The sequence below is a fragment of the Jaculus jaculus genome, chromosome 9 (assembly GCF_020740685.1).
Source record: "Jaculus jaculus isolate mJacJac1 chromosome 9, mJacJac1.mat.Y.cur, whole genome shotgun sequence".
NCBI lineage: Eukaryota > Metazoa > Chordata > Mammalia > Rodentia > Dipodidae > Jaculus > Jaculus jaculus.
In genome coordinates this window covers 114,579,264-114,598,052 of record NC_059110.1, presented here as the reverse complement: position 1 = coordinate 114,598,052, position 18,789 = coordinate 114,579,264, and the positions used below count along the sequence as shown (strand labels likewise).

The 18,789-nt window shown below is 44.5% G+C and overlaps 1 protein-coding gene across 4 annotated transcripts in view; it reads left to right on the top strand.

Moving 5' to 3' along the window:
- The first annotated feature begins 647 nt into the window (after nucleotides 1–647).
- The window catches only part of Stat3 (signal transducer and activator of transcription 3), a 58,820-nt gene continuing 40,678 nt past the window's right edge, over nucleotides 648–18,789 (top strand). For 3 of the 4 annotated variants that reach the window (XM_045158269.1, XM_004655365.2, XM_004655367.2), the window contains exon 1: nucleotides 648–785. The gene's annotated coding sequence lies outside the window, so the exon portion shown is untranslated. The remainder of the gene's footprint in view (nucleotides 786–18,789) is intronic. The other variant, XM_004655363.2, reaches the window with a different exon arrangement.

Below are 18,789 nucleotides of genomic sequence, written 5' to 3'. Positions count from 1 at the left end.
CCCCCGACATCTGCTGATACCTGGGGACCCACTACCTAGCTGACTCCCACGTGGTAAGAAACCCTCAGTCTCGACCCACGTGGTGCCAAGGGCCGGGAAAAGGGAGAGCGGGCAGGAGGGAGCCGTATCAGGGCATTTAAAGTGTCTTGACGTCACGCACTGCCAGGAACTCAGCTGAGTTTTCAGCAGGACATTCCGGTCATTGTCCCTCCCTCCCTCCTCCCCCGCGGTGCCCAAGGCCTCGGCTCTTCCTTTTGCAGTTGCGGAGGGAGGAGCACGCGCGCCGCGGAACAGCCAAACACAGAGGGCGTTCCCAGTCCGCTCTAGACCCCGCCCCTCACCCTAGGCGCTCTCCTGATTGGCCAAAGGGTGGGGCTTCGTAAATGCTGCGCACGTACGGGAGCCTCTGGGTGGCCGCACGAGCTGGCCATCTCATGAATTATGCACGAAGGGCGTGTCCCGAGCAGTCGGGGCTGGGTGGGGATTGGCTGCAGCGGGCTGTAACTCAGCGGTTTCCGGAGCTGCGGCTGTGGGAGTCCGGGAGGAGGGGGAGTCTGGAGTTCCGACGTCGCCGCGGAGGGAACGATTCCCTCCCCGCCCCCCCCTCCCTCCCCGCGCCCCGTCAACCGGATCTTTGAAGAAGAAGCACGGTCGCTCCGCGCTGTCTGTCCGTCCGTCCGTCCACATCGGCTCTCAGGACAGAGGCCCGGCGGCCCACGGGGACCCGGCCGCTCGCACCCGGCGCTAGCGCAGCGCGGCCCGTGGGGCTTCAGCGGGAGAAACAGGTGAAGGGGGCGAAGGGTGGGGCCGCTTCCCCCACTCCCCCGAGGGCTCACCCGGCCTGCAGACCCCCGGGACGGGGTGGCGGTGAGGGGGACCGGGCTGAGCGCCTTGAGGGGACCCGCGAATGGCTACGATGTGAGGAGACTCGGAGGGTCCTCCGGAAGGGACTCCTCGGATGACAGGAGCCAGTCTTAGGAAGTTTCGATCTCGAGAAGATCCCCCGGGGGTGGGCGGAGATGGGGAGCGAGGGGGATGCGCTCGAGGGTTAGGACCACGGGGCGAGGGCGTCCTCGCGGGAGGGTGGCTGCAGCCTTGGACTTCCTGCTGGCTGAGACGGGACGTTCCGGCCACGGGAGGCGTGACAGCGGGCGTGGAAGGGGGGAGGCTGGTGGCAAAGTGTCTTTTTCTCCCCCCCCCCCCCGCCGCACCTCGAGACTGACCCGGCGGCTCCGGGCTGAGCCACTTCCTCCGCCGTGCCCTGCTCCTTCTAGGAGCCAGCTGTGCCCTTCTGGACGTAAGAAGAGGTGTCTTCACCCTTACGACCTCACGGGCTGGCTGGTTGCGGGCTACGATTATTGCTCAAGAACCAGATTTCCTGTCCTCTATCTAAATGCTATCTTACCAATTTCTAGGTTAAGCCAATGCTTCGCTTTGTAAAAAATAATAATAATAATAATAATGTTTTTTTTTAAGACCAAAAAAGTCCCCCCCTTCAGTCAAACCAGCCTTAAAGAGCAACAAACCTCTTTCCTCTTTGACACTGTTTTCTTATAAACACCTGGTAAGCTCGGCTAGAGGATAAATAATTGAGCCATTGCGTTTACTGGATTGTGGTGTTGCTTAATTGCATAGAACAGAATGAGCCAATCAAGAGTGGGAGTTTTCTGTCGCTGCGCCAAGATCTTGGGTAAATGCAAAAAGACAGGGAAACAAAGACTGTCTGGGCTTGGCCGAGTTCTGTGTACAAACTTTACCTGTTAGGGGGTGTGGCTAACAAAATCCAAACTGTCACTCAAGTTGCTTTGTGTTTAGTTCACATCTTTGTATTATAGCAAGTGGTAGTGGTGTGTGTGTGTGTGTGTGTGTGTGTGTGTGTTAATGCAGGCGGTGGTTAGTTACTTTTTTTCTTATTCAAAATGTATATAGTGAGTACCTGCCCGTTTTTATTTCTAAATGTTTTATTTATTTGGTGATGTATTTGTAAATTTTGAGCTAGCTGTGCTGATAAAAATGGATTTGAAAAAAAGTCAAAGCAAGAAATCTCTTATCTTTTTAGATGTGGTGTTAGACTGTGTTATGTCTTGATCCAGCCAGTTTTCTTCTCTTTTTTATTATTTATCTGTGTTCTGTACATGTGCCAGATTGGAGCAGTAGCAGAGATTTTTTCTGTGCACTAGATGGGGAAGAAAATCTGGAATTAAAAAAAGTTGAAGTGTTGATCTTAGTCTTTTATCATTACCACTAAGAACCCTTTGCAGATTCATGAATCTTGTCACTGTAGCTCCTTGGGGAAGAGTAACCATTTAAAGATAATCCACAGTGATGAAGACCTGGGGGGAAGGAGCTAGTGAAGTAGGTAATTCACATAAAGTTTACCAACCTCCTTTTGTAGATAAGGAAATGGGGCAAGACCTTGCTCAAAGCACCAAGGTGTTAAGGGAGAGGTGAAACTTTGAGAGATTTCTTGTTCTTTTGAATGCTGATGCTGAAGTATTCAGTCTTAGAGTGCAGCCTCTGATGGGAAAAGTGTGGCTGCAAACCCTGATAGTGAAGTCCTACCAGTGGGCTGAAAGACTCCAAGGGAGAGAAATACCCAATCAATAGACTAGGACTGGCTGAGGTGATTTATTATTATAATTATAATTATTATTATTGGTTGTTTTTAAATGTAACTGTCCTGGGCCTTACATGGAAAGTAATTCCTTTTTTTTTGGTCAGCATAAATGACCACCAGAATTGAGCTGTTTGCTAATGGAGATACTTAGGCAAGTTTTAGATAAAGAGCAGTTGTGAGCTAAATGTCATTTAAACCCAGGGCCTTGTGGCTTGATCAGAGGTCATTTATGTCTCCAGAAAGTTGCTTTTTCCTTTCTGCCTGTATGTGCTTTGACATTTAACACAAGAGGTAGAGAATATAACTACAGATACCTGAATCCAGCAGCCTTTTAGTAGGTATTTCCTGAGAGAATGTATGCAAATCAAAAAAATATCTACTCTTAGCCAGGTGTGGTGGCGCATGCCTTTAATCCCAGCACCGGGAGGCAGAGGTAGGAGGATTGCTGTGAACTCAAGGCCACCGTGAGACTCCATAGTGATTTCTAGGTCAGCCTGGGCTAGAGTGAGACCCTATCTTGAAAAACTAAAAAAAAAATATATATATATATATATTCTTTACAACTTTGTTGCTTTGCTGAGTAAGATGTGTTTATTCATAGAATTTGCAGTTAATTGTTCCCAATACAACAGGTTGATAATCATTAAAGAGATAGTGAGGGTCTCCAGCTGACCATGCCACCCTGAGAGCACTTATATTTCAAAAGTTCCACCTCCTCCCCCTCCCTTCCTTCTCTTTCCCCTTCACCATTCTTTCCCTCTTCCTCTTCCCTCTCCTCCCGCTTCTCCCTCCTTTTCTTCCCCCTCTTATTCTCCCTCCTCTTCCCCTTCTTCCTTCCCACTGGGGATGGAACCCTGGGCCTCAGGCATGCTGAACAAGTGCTCTACCCTGAGCCACACCCTCAGCTCTGCTGTTTACATTTTAAATAATTTTATTTTTATTTATTTTTAAATGTCTTTTGCTTATTTATTGGTTTGGGATTAATTTTTTTTTAATTTATTTGAGAGTGACAGAGAAAGGCAGGGAGAGTGAGAGAGAATTGGGCACATCAGGGCCTCCAGCCACTGCAAAGGAACTCCAGATGCATGTGCCACCTTGTGCATCTGGCTTACGTGGGTACTGGGGAATCGAGCCTCTAACCAGGGTCTTGGGCTTCACAGGCAAGCGCTTAACCACTAAGCCATCTCTCTAGCCCTTTATTTTTATTTATTTATTTGAGAGAGAGAGTGAGTGAGCACACGAAAGATGCTTACATTTTATATTGTTCATATTTTAAAAGTTTAGCCACAACATTTAGATAATTTGATCAGTTTGTGTGTGTGGTATACCTTCATATGTGTATTAGCTATACATGTGTGTGGATAAGTGCATATAAGCATGTAGGTGGAGGCCAGAGGACAACCGCAGACAGGTGTTGACCCTTAGAAACACCACCCACCTCCTTTGAGACAGGGTCTCTTATTGGCCTGGAGCTCACTAAACTAGATTAGCTGGTCTGTGAACCCTAGTGATCCTCCTGTCTTCACTTCTTTTGTGTTGGGATTGCAAATGCTTAACAGGTGCACACTACCTCACCCTGTGGGTACTGCCATCAAACTCTGGTCCTCACCTTTGGAGGCAATCAAACATTTCCCCCAGCCTGGGATATTGCTCAGTGGTAGAGAGCTTTCTTAGCATGTGTGAGACCTGGGTTCCATATCCAGCACTGCAGAAAGCAACAACAAAACCCAAGACAGCCAGGTGTGGTGGCGCACGCCTTTAATCCCAGCACTTGGGAGGCAGAGGTAGGAGGATCGCCATGAGTTTGAGGCTACCCTGAGGAGACTACATAGTGAATTCCAGGTTAGCCTGGGCTAGAGGGAGACAACAACAACAACAAAACCCAAGAAAGATGAAGAGCATTTTGAGGGACAGCCCTGAATGTTGAGAAACTCCTGGAATTCTGGCACAGCCTCAGTGAGATGCAGTAGGATGATATTGCCAGACCATCCTGATGGTGAAAAGAATTAATGCCATGCTTCTTGCTGGTAACTGTGGCTTTCTGTGGTAAACTATAGTGAGCATGCAGTTGGAATGGCAGTACGCTGAAATGTACTTTTTTTTTTAAAGCAAAATAGCATAAAATAAAATAAATTATAAAAGGGGGCTGGAGAGATGGCTTGGCGTTTAAGATGTTTGCCTGCAGAGCCTAAAGGCCTCAGTTCAAGGCTGGAGAGATGACAGTGGTTAAGGTGCTTGCCTGCAAAGCCAAAGGACCCAGGTCTGATTCCCCAGGACCCACATAAGCCAGATGCACAAGGGGCCGCACACATCTGGAGTTGGTTTGTGGTGGCTGGAGGCCCTGGTGCGCCCATTCTTTCTCTCTCTCTACCTCTACCTGCCTATTTCTTGCTCTTTAAAAAAAAAAAACAAAACAAACCTCTGTTCAGTTCCCCAGGACCCATGTACAGCCAGCTGTACAAAGCGGCGCATGCATCTGGAGTCATTGCAGTGGCTGAAGGTCCTGCTGCACTCATTCTTTCTCTCCTTGCAAATAAATAAAATTAAAAGAAATGGCATCTGGAAAAACCAAATTACTATGGTTAGTTCCTATTTTTCATGTTAGGATTACTGTAATTTCATTCAGACTAGCCAACATGTATGAAAAGCTAAGCAGAAGGTGGGCCTGGCGGCTCATGCCTGTCATCTCAGCACTGGGAGCTTGAGGCAGGAAGACTGTAGAGAACATGAGGCTAATATGGGCTGTAGAGTGAGTTCTAGGTTAGCCTGTGCCACAGAGTTAGACCCTGTCTCCAAAGTAAAACTAAAACTCCAGGCAAAGGCAGGTGGGATGGCACACATCTGTAACCCAAGTACTTTGGGGGCTGAGACAGGAGGATCACTGCAAGTTCAAGGCAACTGTAGTCTGCATTGTTAGTTCAAGGCAAGCCTGGGCTACATAGCAAGGCCCTGTCTCAAAAATACACCCCCATAAAAGCAAGAGGGTTGCTACAACGTTGAGGCTAGTTTGGTCTATATAGTGAGACCCTGTCTCAAAAAAAAAAAAAAGAATTAGAAAAAAGGGGTGGGGGCTGGAGAGATGGCTTAGTTGTTAAGGCACTTGCTTGCAAAGCCAAAGGACCCAGGTTCAATTCCCCATGAACCACGTAAGCCAGCTGCACAAAGTGGCCCATGCATTTGGAGTTCATTTGCAGCGGCTGGAGGCACTGGTGTGCCCATTCTCTCTCTAATAAAAATAAATAAATAACCAAAGTACAATAAGAAAACCAGTGGGCATGGTAGCATAGGCCTTTACCTAGGGAGACAGAAGTAGGATTGCTGTGCCCTTGAGGCCATCCTGAGACTACAGTGTATGTTCCAGATCAGCCTGGGCTAAAGTGAGATCCTACTTCAAAACAACAACAAAAATTTAGGGAGATAATGCAAGTGAAATGTTTAACACTGTGCTGGTCCACATGCTTGCGTCACTTTGTGCATATGGCTTTATGTGGATATTGGGGAATCAAACCCAGACTTTTAGGCTTTGTGAGCAAGCACTTTTAATCACTGAACCATCTCTCCAGCCCACATCTTAAGTTCTTTTTTTTGTTTGTTTGTTTATTTTTATTTATTTATTTGAGAGCAACAGAGAAAGAGGCAGAGGGGGAGAGAGAGAGAGAGAGAATGTGAGAGAGAGAGAGAGATTATGGGTGTGCCAGAGCCTCCAGCCACTGCAAACGAACTACACATGCACCACCTTGTGCATCTGGCTTATGTGGGTCCTAGGGAATCAAGCCTTGAACCAGGATCCTTAGGCTTCACAGGCAAGTGCTTAACTGCTAAGCTATCTCTCCAGCCCTACATCTAAGTTCTTACTGAAGGTCAAAGAAAAGAGATTGCTTTCCTTCAGGGTTAAGAGAAGGGCTCTATTACATTTATTTTTATTTTTAATTAATTAATTTTTATTTTTAATTAATTAATTAATATTTTAATCAGGTGGGAGAATCTGAACTCCCGTAGAATGAATAGGAGTGCTGACTAGTAAACGTGTATTCAAGGCTGGAGGGATCTGAGTGGGTGGAGCTGGAGACAGCATAGTGCATTCAGGAACTATAAGTGGAAATGCTTAATTTAGGAGAGAACTAAACTGAGAGGAAGGGGCGGGCCACAGGGCTAATTTTTTATTTTTATTTTTATTTGCTTATTTTTGATTTTCTGAGGTAAGATCTCACACTAGCTCAGACAGACCTGGAATTCACTATATAGTCTCAGGGTGGCCTCAAACTCTTGGAGATCCTCCTATCTCTGCCTGCTGGGATTAAAGGTGTGTGCCACCACACCTGGCACTCTTTTTTTTTTTTTTTTATTTTTTTGGTATTGTTTTTTGGTTTTTTGAGGTTGAGTCTCACTCTATCTCAGGCTGACCTGGAATTCACTATGTAGTCTCAGGGTGGCCTCAAACTCATGGTGATCCTCTGCCTCTGCCTCCCAAGTGCTAGGACTAAAGGTGTGTGCCACAACGCCCCGCCAGTTTTTTTTTTTTAACCAATTTATCTTGACATATTTATTGCAAATTCCTTTTTAACAGCCTAACAAAAGAATAATAAGGAAGGACACATTCACATCCAGAAAAAAGTAATAGTTTGGGCTCTCTCTGACTTTCCTTCCTGCTAGCCCCATCTGTGCTAACAAATGGCTTTACTCACCCTGAACACGGTACCTTTGACTTGTAAGTTCATTACTCAAGAAATTTACGTTTTGAGCTGTCGGAAGGTGAATTGTTATTGTAGTGTGGAAACCCTTGGGTAGTGTGTTTCTTGGTGCACAGTTGTGATAGGAGTTAAAGAAGTACTGTGAAGCCAGACTTATTGGACTTTAATTTCAGATCCATCACCTTGTGGTTGCATTAACTGGTCTGGGTTTCAGTTTTCTTATCCACAGACTGCCTTCCAGGTCCACTTGTAGAGCAGCTGTGAGGACTAAGCAAGATAATGTACAGCACCTGGCAGATGGCTAACATGCTTCTACTTACTATTATTAAAAATAATGTTCTTGGGCTGGAGGGATGGCATAGTGGTTAAAGCGTTTGCCTGCAAAGCCCAAGGACCCAGGTTTGATTCCCCAGGAACCACGTTAGCCAGATGCACAAAGGGGTGCACGTGTCTGGAGTTAGTTTGCAGTGGCTGGAGGCCCTGGCGTGCCCATTATCCCTCTCTCTCTCCCCCTCTTTGTCAAATAAATAAATAAATAAAAAATAAAATATTAAAAAAAAATGCTCTTTCTGCCTACAACGTTGGGTATGTTATGATTCATGGTGGCCATTAATGACCCAAAGGAAAGAAAGAGTAATTGGGAGAGGCTAACCTATCGTGTAGGAGAATACTAAATAGGGCCTGGGGATTTACACTGTGGTAGAGGAGATGGAGGCCTTCACATAAAAGACAGACCTGGCAAACTAAATTCCTGTTTACACAAAGGCCTTGATGGTAAGTCTCTTTTGCATCTTCCAGAATCTATGATTGCGTGCCATTTATTTTTAAGTTCTCTTCATCACATTAAAAGCCTGATGAGTCTCAAAAATAGTCCCTTGGAGTTTTGCATGCTATAAAAAATAGTGTAGTTACGAGCTGGGCATGTTGGCGCACGCTTTTAATCCCAGCTCTTGGGAAGCAGAGGTAGGAGGATCACCGTGAGTTGGAGGCCACCCTGTGACTACATAGTTGATACCAGGTCAGCCTGAGCTAGAGTGAGACCCTACCTCAAAAAACAAACAAACAAAAAAAAAAAAAAGTGTAGTTATAGGCTAGAGTTGTAGCTGAGTTGTAGAGTGTTTGCGTTGCACGCACACAGCCCTTGGCTTGATGCCTTGGCACCTCGTGTGGTGGCACATTCCTGTAATCCCAGCACCTGGGAGGTAGAGACAGGAGGATCAGTTTATGATCATCTTTAGCAATATAGCCACATTGAGCCAGCCTGGGATACACGAAACCCTTCAAAAATATGTATATATTAAAATATATATATATATGTAAGGTGCTGCACAACGTTAATCCCATTATTTGGGGGATCATTGTGAGTTCAGAGCCATTATGTAGTGAATTCTAGGTCTGTCTAGGCTAGAGCAAGAGCCTACCTTGAAAAAAATGTAAATAAATATTTAAAAATATAAATATATAGTACAAAAAGCCTGGTGTGTGGTGCAGTGTTATATACTTATAAGCCTAGCCACTCTGGAGTCTTGAGGAAGAAAGAGTTCAAGACCAACCTAGAAAACTTTTCAAGATTCTCTCTCTCTTTTTGGGGGTGGTTTCATGGGGTCTCATTCTAACTCAGGGTGACCTGGAACTCACTCTAGTCCCAGGTAAGCTTCAAACTCACAGTGATCCTAGTGCTGAGATTAAAGGTATGCACCACCATGTCTGGCTGGCATTATTATTATTATTTTTTTTTTTCTTTTGAGGTAGGGTTTCACTCTAGCTCAGGCTGACCTGGAATTCACTATGTAGTCTCAGGGTAGCCTTGAACTCGCGGCGATCCTCCTGCCTCTACCTCCCAAGTGGTGGGATTAAAGGCACGCACCACCATGCCTGATTTGAATTGTTTAAGGGTCTCCCTGTGTTGTCTAGGCTGGTCCTTCCTCATCCTTCTGAGCAGCTGGGACTACAGGCACACAAACCTTGCCTGGTTGGCATAGCATTTAGTTCGGGGCTAAGGAGGCATGTGAGTGGCCTGCCTGATCTGTGTGAAGCTGGTTTGCTTGGTACTACTCAGCTGCTAGGCACCCTTCACAGCGTGTGCCCGTGCATGCGTGCAGATGTATGAAGGACGTGAGTTCACTGGAAGTGTGAAATTTTGTTTTCCTTTTCCTGTAACTGTAAGCTAATCAGTCTTCAAAAAAGCCTTGCATTTCAGACCCACTTGGTTCAGAGCCACAGGTCCATTCCCCTGCTACTGGGATTTTGAACTGGAGAAGACTGGGGAAGAAAAGCAACCCTCCTCCCTGTTCCCTTTCCCTCCTTGGGGCCAGAGGAGGAAGCCCAGCAGAGCTTGAAAGAAAAAGTAAAACTTCTGGTAAATAAATAATGTCTTCCCTGTTGGGGAGGAGGAGTGCAGATCTTTAGGGGGATGTTGGGGTAGTTTTTGCAGATGCCATTTCTGAAAAGTGACTTGGGTTAGTGAAGGTGAGCTCAGATCAGGAAAACCCTGCCTGTCTGTGTCAGCCACCTGCCTTCCCGCCTGCTGGTAGCTGTCATTAGTTCGTCCCTTCCTAACTTCTTTCTCATTGTGAGAGTCTGGGCATTTGAGGCTGAATTTGAGCACCTGCTTGGGTGAAAGCACCCTAAAGTGCATGTTTTCCCACACCCTGTCTAAAGCTAATTTTGTTTTGCTTTCGGCAAGCTCTGTTTTTCAGAATCTGAAGGCATTAGACATTTCCTTTGTTCTCCCACCCAGTAGATTTCTCAAACCCTCGAACCCCAAGTGCTGGCTGTGTAATTACCTCTCCTGGAAACCAAACAAAGTGCAGTATTGCTCTGAGTTAGCATGAAAGCAGCCGGCCTTTGAATATGTTTTTACTTGTGGTTTAGACACAATAAATATTTAATCTCAGTCTGACTTTCCCTGTTTTGTTTGTGCGCCTCTTTTAAATCAATATGTTTAGGGAAAACAAATTTCTGGAAACATTAATCAAAATGAAACATAATTAGGGTGGTAACTCTCTATGTATAGGAGCAGGTGTAGTCATTGAAGCACTCTAGCCTAAGCTAGCCTGGAACCTCCTAAGTAGCCCAGGCTGTCCTGGAATTTACTGCAGTCTTCCTGCCTCAGCCTCCTAAATGCTGAGATTACAAGCAATGCGTAATTCTAATTCCATGTACAAAGACTCCAGTGTGACTTCATCCATCAGGACAGGCTCTGTGTAGAGAACTGTGGTGCTCTGCACGTGAGGAGTGTTTTAAGAAATTTTATTTACTTGGGGAGGAGAGAGAAAGAGAGTAAGGGCACATCTGGGCCTCCTGCCACTACAAATGAACTCTAGAAGCATGTGCTACTTTGTGCACATGGCTTTAAGTGGGTACTGGGGAATCGAACTTGGGCTGTCAGGCTTTACAGCAAGTGCCTTTAGCCACTGAGCCTTTTCTTCAGCCCATGGAGCTTCCATCCCTTAATGAGCATATTGAAGGACCTTAGGTTCATTGGGCCATGGCAGAGTCCTTGTTCTCAGACATGCTGTGGTCCAGGATGTTGAAAGCGAGGGAGATTGTATAAGTGGCAGAGCTACGGGGTGTATGGGAACTTGGAACTTGGCTAAGTTTTGCTTTGAACTTAAAGCTGCTCTAAAAAATAAAGTTGAGCCAGGCGTGGTGGCGCATGCCTTTAATCCCAGTTGGAGGCAGAGGTAGGAGGATCACTGTGAGTCCGAGGCCACCCTGCGACTACAGAGTGAATTCCAGGTCAGCCTGGGCCATAGTGAGACCCTACCTCGAAAAATCAAAATAAATAAATAAATACAGTTGGGCTGGGTTTGGTGGCACACACCTTTAGTCCCAGCACTTAGAAGGCAGAGGTAATTGCTCTGAGTTCAAGGTTCCCTGAGGCTAGAGTGAATTCAGGTCAGCCTGGGCTAGACCTTACCTCGATAAACCAAAAAGGAAAAAATAATAAAAACAAATTAAAAATAAAGTTTGTTAATTAAAAAATAGGTGCTGTTTTTGCAAAAATACCTGAAATGCCTTGCAGGGTTCCATTTTCAGCATATTAAAAAAAAATTAAAAGAGGCTGGGTATGATGGCACATATCTTTGATCCCAGCACTTGGGAGGCAGAGAGGTAGGAGGGTCACCATGAGTTGAGATTGCAGAGTGAATTCCAGGTCAGCGTGGGCTAGAGTGAGACCCTACCTTGAAAAACCAAAATAAATAAATAAAAATAAAAACAAAGGCAGGGGTGGTCGCTCACACCTATAAACTCAGCACCTGGAAAACTGTGGTAGGAGGAATTAGAGGACAGTCTGGGCTACTAAGGGAGTTCTGGGTCAGCCTGGGCAAAGTGATCTGCTAAAAAAAAACCTCAACAAACTAAAAAAAACCAGAAGCTGGACAAGGTGGCTCGTAACTGTAATGACAGCACTTAGGAGTCTAAGGCAGGAGGATTGCCTTGAGTTGCAGGCTAACTGGGCTGCATAGTGAGTTCTAGGTTAGTTTTGGCTAAGGTTCTGTCTCAAAACAATCACAATAATAATAGTAAACAAACATGAAGCTGTGCATGGTGACCTTTTTTAATCCCAGCACTCTGGAGGCAGAGGTAGGAGGATCACTGTGCGCTTGAGACCAGTCTGAGACTACATAGTGAATTCCAGGTCAGCCTGGGCTAGAGTGAGACCCTACCTTGGGAAAAAAAAATCCCACAAAACAAACATGAAACAAAAAAAAACACATCTGAAGCACAAAACTGTTTTCATGATAGAAATGCTTGTATTTTGAATTTCATTGGTATTTACTCATTATAGTTAACTCAGAAGGAAACACTGGTTTCACACATGAGGGCCCATGATGCAATAATAAACTATGAATTTTGTTATCTCTTAAACCTTCAGGATGTGCTTTTTGGTATTCTGTTATGAAAAGGGAGGCACAAATCAAGCATCTGTCTAAGAAAGAATTTATTTTTTTTTGAGACAGGGTCTTGCTACATAGCTCAGACTGATTTCAAACTTGTAATCTTCCTGCCTCAACCTCAGAGTGCTGTGATTACAGGTAAACAGCACCATGCAAGGTAAACAGTGTTTTGAATGACTGATGTTCAACTTCGTGACACATTCAGAAATGAGAGAGGGGAAGCTGTCCGTTCGTGGAAGAAACTGACAATGATTGCTGCCAGTAGTAAAAATTTGAGTTCAAGAGGAAAAAGGAAAAGTGAAACAAACATGTTTTCACTCCTATTTAATAGCTTCCTGATATTAATGACTGTAAATTTTTCTTTTCTTTTCTTTTCTTTTCTTTTCTTTTCTTTTCTTTTCTTTTCTTTTCTTTTCTTTTCTTTTCTTTTCTTTCCTTCCCTCCTTCCTTCCTTCCTTCCCTCCTTCCTTCCTCCCTCCCTCCCTCCCTCCCTCCCTCCCTCCTTCCCTTCCTTCCTTCCGTCCTTCCTTTTCAAGGCAGGGTCCCACTCTAGCCCAGGCTGACCTTCCTCCAACTCACAGAAATCCTACCTCAGCCTCCTGAGTGCTGGGAGTAAAGGCACGAGCCACATCCTGCTAATGAATGGAGGGTTTTTTTTTTTGTTTTGTTTTTGAGGTAGGGTCTTGCTCTAGCCGAGGCTGACCTGGAATTCACTATGTAGTCTCAGGGTAGCCTCAAACTCACAGCGATCCTCCTACCTCTGCCTCCCAAGTGCTGGGATTAAAAGCGTGTGCCGCCATGCTTGGCAACAGTGCCATTCTTTCCACTTGTTTGAGACAGTCTCTTGTTTGTTGCTGGGAAGGCCAGACTAGCTGGCTCACAAGTTTTGGGGTTCTACTGACTCTGCCTGCCATTGCTGTAGGTGTTGTAGGGTTACAGATATGTATGCTACTTTGTGTACAGCTTTTTAAAAACATTTTTATTTTTATTTATTTATTTACTTGAGGAAGAGAGAAAGAGGAAGAAGAAGAGAGAGAGAGAGAGAATGGGTATACAAACGAAATCCAGATGCATGTGCATCTGGATCCTCCTGCTACAGTCTTCTGGATTGAGAATTCCTGGGAGATGGGGAGAGATTTTGTGGCTCAAATTTAGTTGATTTTTGAGTCATTTTAAGAGGCATGCCAGATATTCTGGTGTAGATTGTTCATTAGTTTAAGAAACACTGTTTTTATGAGGACCATAAAATCTTGAGATTAGTGAAATCATTGTTGTCTTGGAGAAAAAAAATCCTTTAAAGACTTGTTTTTAGTGCATGGCTATAACACTCTGAATGTGCCCAATCTTGGAAACTAAGCAGGGGCCAGCCTGGTTTGTACTTGGAAGGAAGACTGCTTTGTTGATTCTTGGTATTTATGCACCTGACATGAATCAAAGATGGATTCTGAGCAGCAAAAGAATCATGAGATGGCCAGATGAGTGTTCAGCCTGGTTTGATTAATTGCCTAGCCATGAACACTTTATGCCAGTTATTGGCTGCTTGGGTCAATTTCTTTTTTTCTTTTTTTTCGTTTTTGAGGTAGGGTCTCACTCTAGCCCAGGCTGACCTGGAATTCACTATGGAGTCTCAGGGTGGCCTCGAACTCATGGCAATCCTCCTACCTCTGCCTCCTGAGTGCTGGGATTAAAGGCGTGCACCACCATGCCCAGCTGCCTGGGTCAATTTCTAAAGATAATTCTGATAGAGAATTGCATTTAATTTTAAAAGTAATGTTGGCTTCAGCCAGGCATGTTGGCACATGCCTTTAATCCCAGACTTGGGAGGTAGAAATAAGAGGATCGCAGTGAGTTCAAGGCTACCCTGAGAGTACATAATGAATTCCAGGACAACCACAGAGAGAGACCCTACTTTGAAAACCAAACGAACAAATAAAAATACACACACACATATTAGCCATATTAGCTTCAGACATGTAGTGGAGTAGTATAAGGAATTCTCTCTCTCTCTCTCTCTCTCTCTCTCTCTCTCTCTCTCTTTTGTAATTGTGTAACAAGTTCAAAAAGCAATTTACTTGTCAGATTTCTTTTTTCCAAGGCAGGGTCTCTAGCCCATGTTGACCTGGAGCTCATTCTGTAGCCCCAAGCCACCCTCCTACCTCACCCCAGCCTCAGGAGTGCTGGTATTAAAGGCATTCACTACCACACCCTGCTCTGCACTAGATCTTATCTGCATGTAGTCCCTTAACCCTTGTTCTTATCTGTAAAATGGGAATGACATTGTTGGAGAGAGTTACCTCAGGGTGCTCTCTGGCTGGGCAGTTGACCAGAAGGTCCATTGTGAATTCTTGCTTCAAGCCACCTTAGGTATGGGTGTGATTTTTTTTTTTTTTTTTAGAATTTAAATCACAAGCTGTCACCACTGAAAACTAAAACTGTTTCTTTCTACTTTATTTATCCCATTAAAGAATAATACTGTTTTTCTTTATTTGAAAGAAAGAGAGCCGGGCGTGTTGGCGCACGCCTTTAATCCCAGCACTCGGGAGGCAGAGGTAGGAGGATTGCAAGAGTTCAAGGCCACCCTGAGACTCCATAGTGAATTCCAGGTCAGCCTGGGCCAGAGTGAGTCCCTACCTCAAAAAACAAAACAAACAAAAAAAAAAAGAAAGCATTAGCACACCAATGCCTCCCACCACTGCACATGAACTACAGATGTATGCACCAATTTGAGCATCATGTTGGTACTGGGGAATCAAACCAGGGCTGTCAGGCTGTGCAGGCAAGCACTTTTAACCACTCAGCTAAAGAGTTTATTTTCAGGCTGAAAAGATGGCTTAGTAGGTAAGGCATTTGCCTGTGAAGCCTAAGGACCCATATTTGATTCCTTAGAACCCACATAAACCATATGCACATGGTGTTGCATGCGTTTGCATGCAGTTAGGCATTTGCAGTGGTTAGAGGCCCTGGTGCACCATTCTTTCTCTGTTTCTAGTAAATAAACTCTTCTTCTTCCTTTTTTTTGGGGGGGGTTGGGTTTTTTTTGAGATAGGGTGTTACTCTGGCCCACGCTGATCTGGAATTCATTATGTAGTCTCAGGGTGGTCTTGAATTCAATGGCCATCCTCCTACCTCTGCCTCCCGAGTGCTGGGATTAAAGGCGTGCACAACTACGCCCGGCTAAATAAACTCTTCTTTAAAAAGTTTTATTTATTACTATTATTATTTTGGTTTTTCAAGGTGTGGCCTCACTGTAGCCCACCTAGAATTCACTCTGTAGTTTCAGGGTGGTCTCAAACTCATGATGATTCTCCTACCTTTGCCTCTCAAATGCTAGGATTAAAGGCATGCGCCACCATGCCCTGCTAGAGTTTTCTTTTTCAAGGTAGGGTCTCACTCTAGCCCAGGCTGACCTGGAATTCACTATGTAGTCTCAGGGTGGACTCGAGCTCATGGAGATCCTCCTAATCTGCCTCCTGAGTGTTGGGATTAAAGGCATATCCCACCATGCCCAGATAGTTTATTTTCTCATTGAGCAATTTAAGGTTTATTTGTGTATTTTGGCTATACATACTTTTTTTTTTCTTTGCAGTCCTAGGGGTAGAACAGAACCTCACACATTAGGCAAGTGCTCTACCACTAAGCTATATCCACAACAGTACTGGATATATTTACTTTTTCCTTATGAAACTTTAAAAAATATTTTATTTCCAGGCAAAGAGAGTTAGAAGAGAGACAGAATGGGCCCTCCAGGGTCTCCAGCTGCTGCAAATGGACTCCAGATGCCTGCTCCACCTTGTGCATCTGGTTTTATGTGGGCATTTGGGAATCGAACTCCGGTTGCTAAGTGCCTTACCCACTAAACCATTTCTGCAGCTCCTCTTTTTAAGTTAATTTTTGTGTGGTCCTAGGACTCATCCATGGCCTTGCATGTGCTAGGTAAGTGCTATATCTCTATGAGCTATACCTTCAGTCCCTACCCCTTAAAAGTTAATAGTCCCCCCCCCCCCCCCAGAATTCAGTCCCATGCAGAAACACACACTGGGATGGATGCTTGTGGTTAGTATATTGAGGATAAGAAAATGAAACACTTGTCTCTTCCTCCAAGCCTCCTGTGCAGTAATTACATAATTTTAACCTTTTAACTCCTTTGTCTGTAGATAAGACTGGCCATAGGACCACAGTCTGGAATATAGATTTAGATACTGTTAAGTGTAGGGTGATCTCTGTGCTCTTGTACCTTCTATCTTGGAGGAAATCATGACTCCTTTTTAAGGTCTAGGCGGATTGGCGCGCAGTGGAGCAATAATTTTTTTCCTTTCAGTGCTGGGTCTGGAACTCAGGGACTCACACACACTGTCATTGAATCACATTCTCAGCCTCACAAATAGTCTTTGAAAGCCGGGTGTGGTGGGTGAGTTCAAGGCCACTCTGAAACTACATAGTGAATTCCAGGTCAACTTGAGCTCTAGAATGAGACCCTCCCTCCCTAAAACAAAACAAAATATAGTCTTTGAATGCTGGGCGTGGTGGTGCACACCTTTAATCTCTTGGGAGGCAGAGGTAGAAGGGTCACTATGAGTTCAAGGCCAGCCTGGAACTAGGGAGTGAGTGTCACGTCAGCCTGGGCTAGAGTGAGACCCTACTTTGAAAACAAACAAAAATAGTCTTTGAAAGAGAATCACTATTCCAAAAATTATTTTGGGCCTTTACTAATCACTGTTTTTTGTTGTTGTTGGTTTTTTGTTTGTTTTTTGAGGGGGGAACAGAGTTCAGATTAGTGGAGAGAGGTGTGCAGGTGTCTTCTAGAAGGTACTGGGGAGCCAGCCTTATGGCCGTCCTAGCAAGAAAAGTGATGAGTGGCTTCCTGGGCCTCTTGTTGGATTTGTCTTGGGTTCAGCAACATGAGCTCATTAATGGACATAAGGGCTGTAGGGGCGCAGACCTCTCTTTGCTATCTCTGTGTTCTCTCTCCAGGTCAGGCTTTGCTTGGGTCTTGACTCTGGTGATGCTTTAACCCCTGGTGACTGCCAGGTATGTCTCCACTGGCACCTGTATTTGTCTGCTGTTCAGCTTGTCCAAAGCTTTGCACTGTCTTTTGGTCTTAAAACTCTTAAGCTGAGATTTTGGCATAAAAAGGCATATTCCTCTTAGGACTCAGGACAAACATTTTTCTCCTCTCAGGAGCCTTTCCTCTCTGAAGTAGGTAGTTAGTATTATCTTGTCATCTTTACTGCTCTTATCACATTGGTCTTTATTCTCCTGGTACGCTGCTTGTCTCCTGTGAGGCCACAGACACCTGTGATTCCAGACTGACCTTTCCTTTTCTTTTCCTTCCTTCCTTCTTTTCTTTCTTTTTGAAGATTGGAGTCTATGTTGTCTAGTCTGTCCTTGACAAAACTCCCTAGCCTCCATAGTATCTATGATTACAGATTTGGGTTTTCTAAAAAACCCAAACAACAAAACAAAACAATGGGTGATGAGTTCATTCAGGAGGTTCCTTCTAAGTATAGAGAAAATGATAGGACTTTTTTTTTCCTTTCAAATTTTGGCACTAAGCATTTCACTTAAAAAAGTAATTTTAAATCTAGGGGGTAGTAACTCACACCTTTTATCCTAGCACTGAGATAGGAGGCTCACCATTAGTTCAAGGCCAGCCTGTTGCTACAGAGTGAGTTTCAGGTTAGCCTGGGTTAGCCCTGCTTTGAAAACAACAAAAGAAAAAATTTAACTTTTTAAACAGCTAATTTGATTTTTTAAGTATTTATTTATTTGAGAGAGAAAAGGGAAGATAGAGAAGGAAAGAATGGGTGTATCAGGGCCTTCAGCCACTACAAATGAACTCCAGATGCATGTGCCACCTTGTGCATCTGGCTTACGTGGGTCTTGGGCTGTCAAACCTGGGTCCTTAGGCTTTGCAAACACAATATTTTATTTCCTTCACAGAAAACACTACAGATACTTTGAGCCAAAAATACATGCTGACTTACTATAAACTGTGTGAAGGTTTTTTTTTTTTTTTTTTTTTTTTTTTGTGTGTGTGTGTGTGTGTGTACACACCAAGGTCTGTTGTCACTAAAAACAAAACACCAGCATGTGTCCCACTCTTTCAAAAAATGTTTTTATTTGAGAGAGACAGAAAAAGAGAGACAGACAGACAGACAGACAGACAGATAGGATATGGGCACACCAGGGCCTCCTGCCACTGCAAACTAACTTTAGATGAATTGGGCATCTGGCCTTGTGTGGGCACTGGGGAATTGAACCCAGGCCATAAGGCTCTGCAAACAAGTGCCTTTAACTGCTAAGCCATCTCTCCAGCTTCTCCATATTAATATATGTATATATATATATATAATCAAAAAAATTTAAATATTTTATTTAAGAAAGAGATACAGAAAGAGAGACAGAGAGAATGGGTGCACCAAGGCCTCCAGCCACTGCAAGTGAACTCCAGATGTATGTGCCCCCTTGTACATCTGGCTTATGTGTATCCTGGAGAATCGGACCGGGATCCTTTGGCTTTGCAGGCAAACGCCTAAACCACTAAGTCATTGTGTGCGTGTGCGTGCTTGCTCTCTCT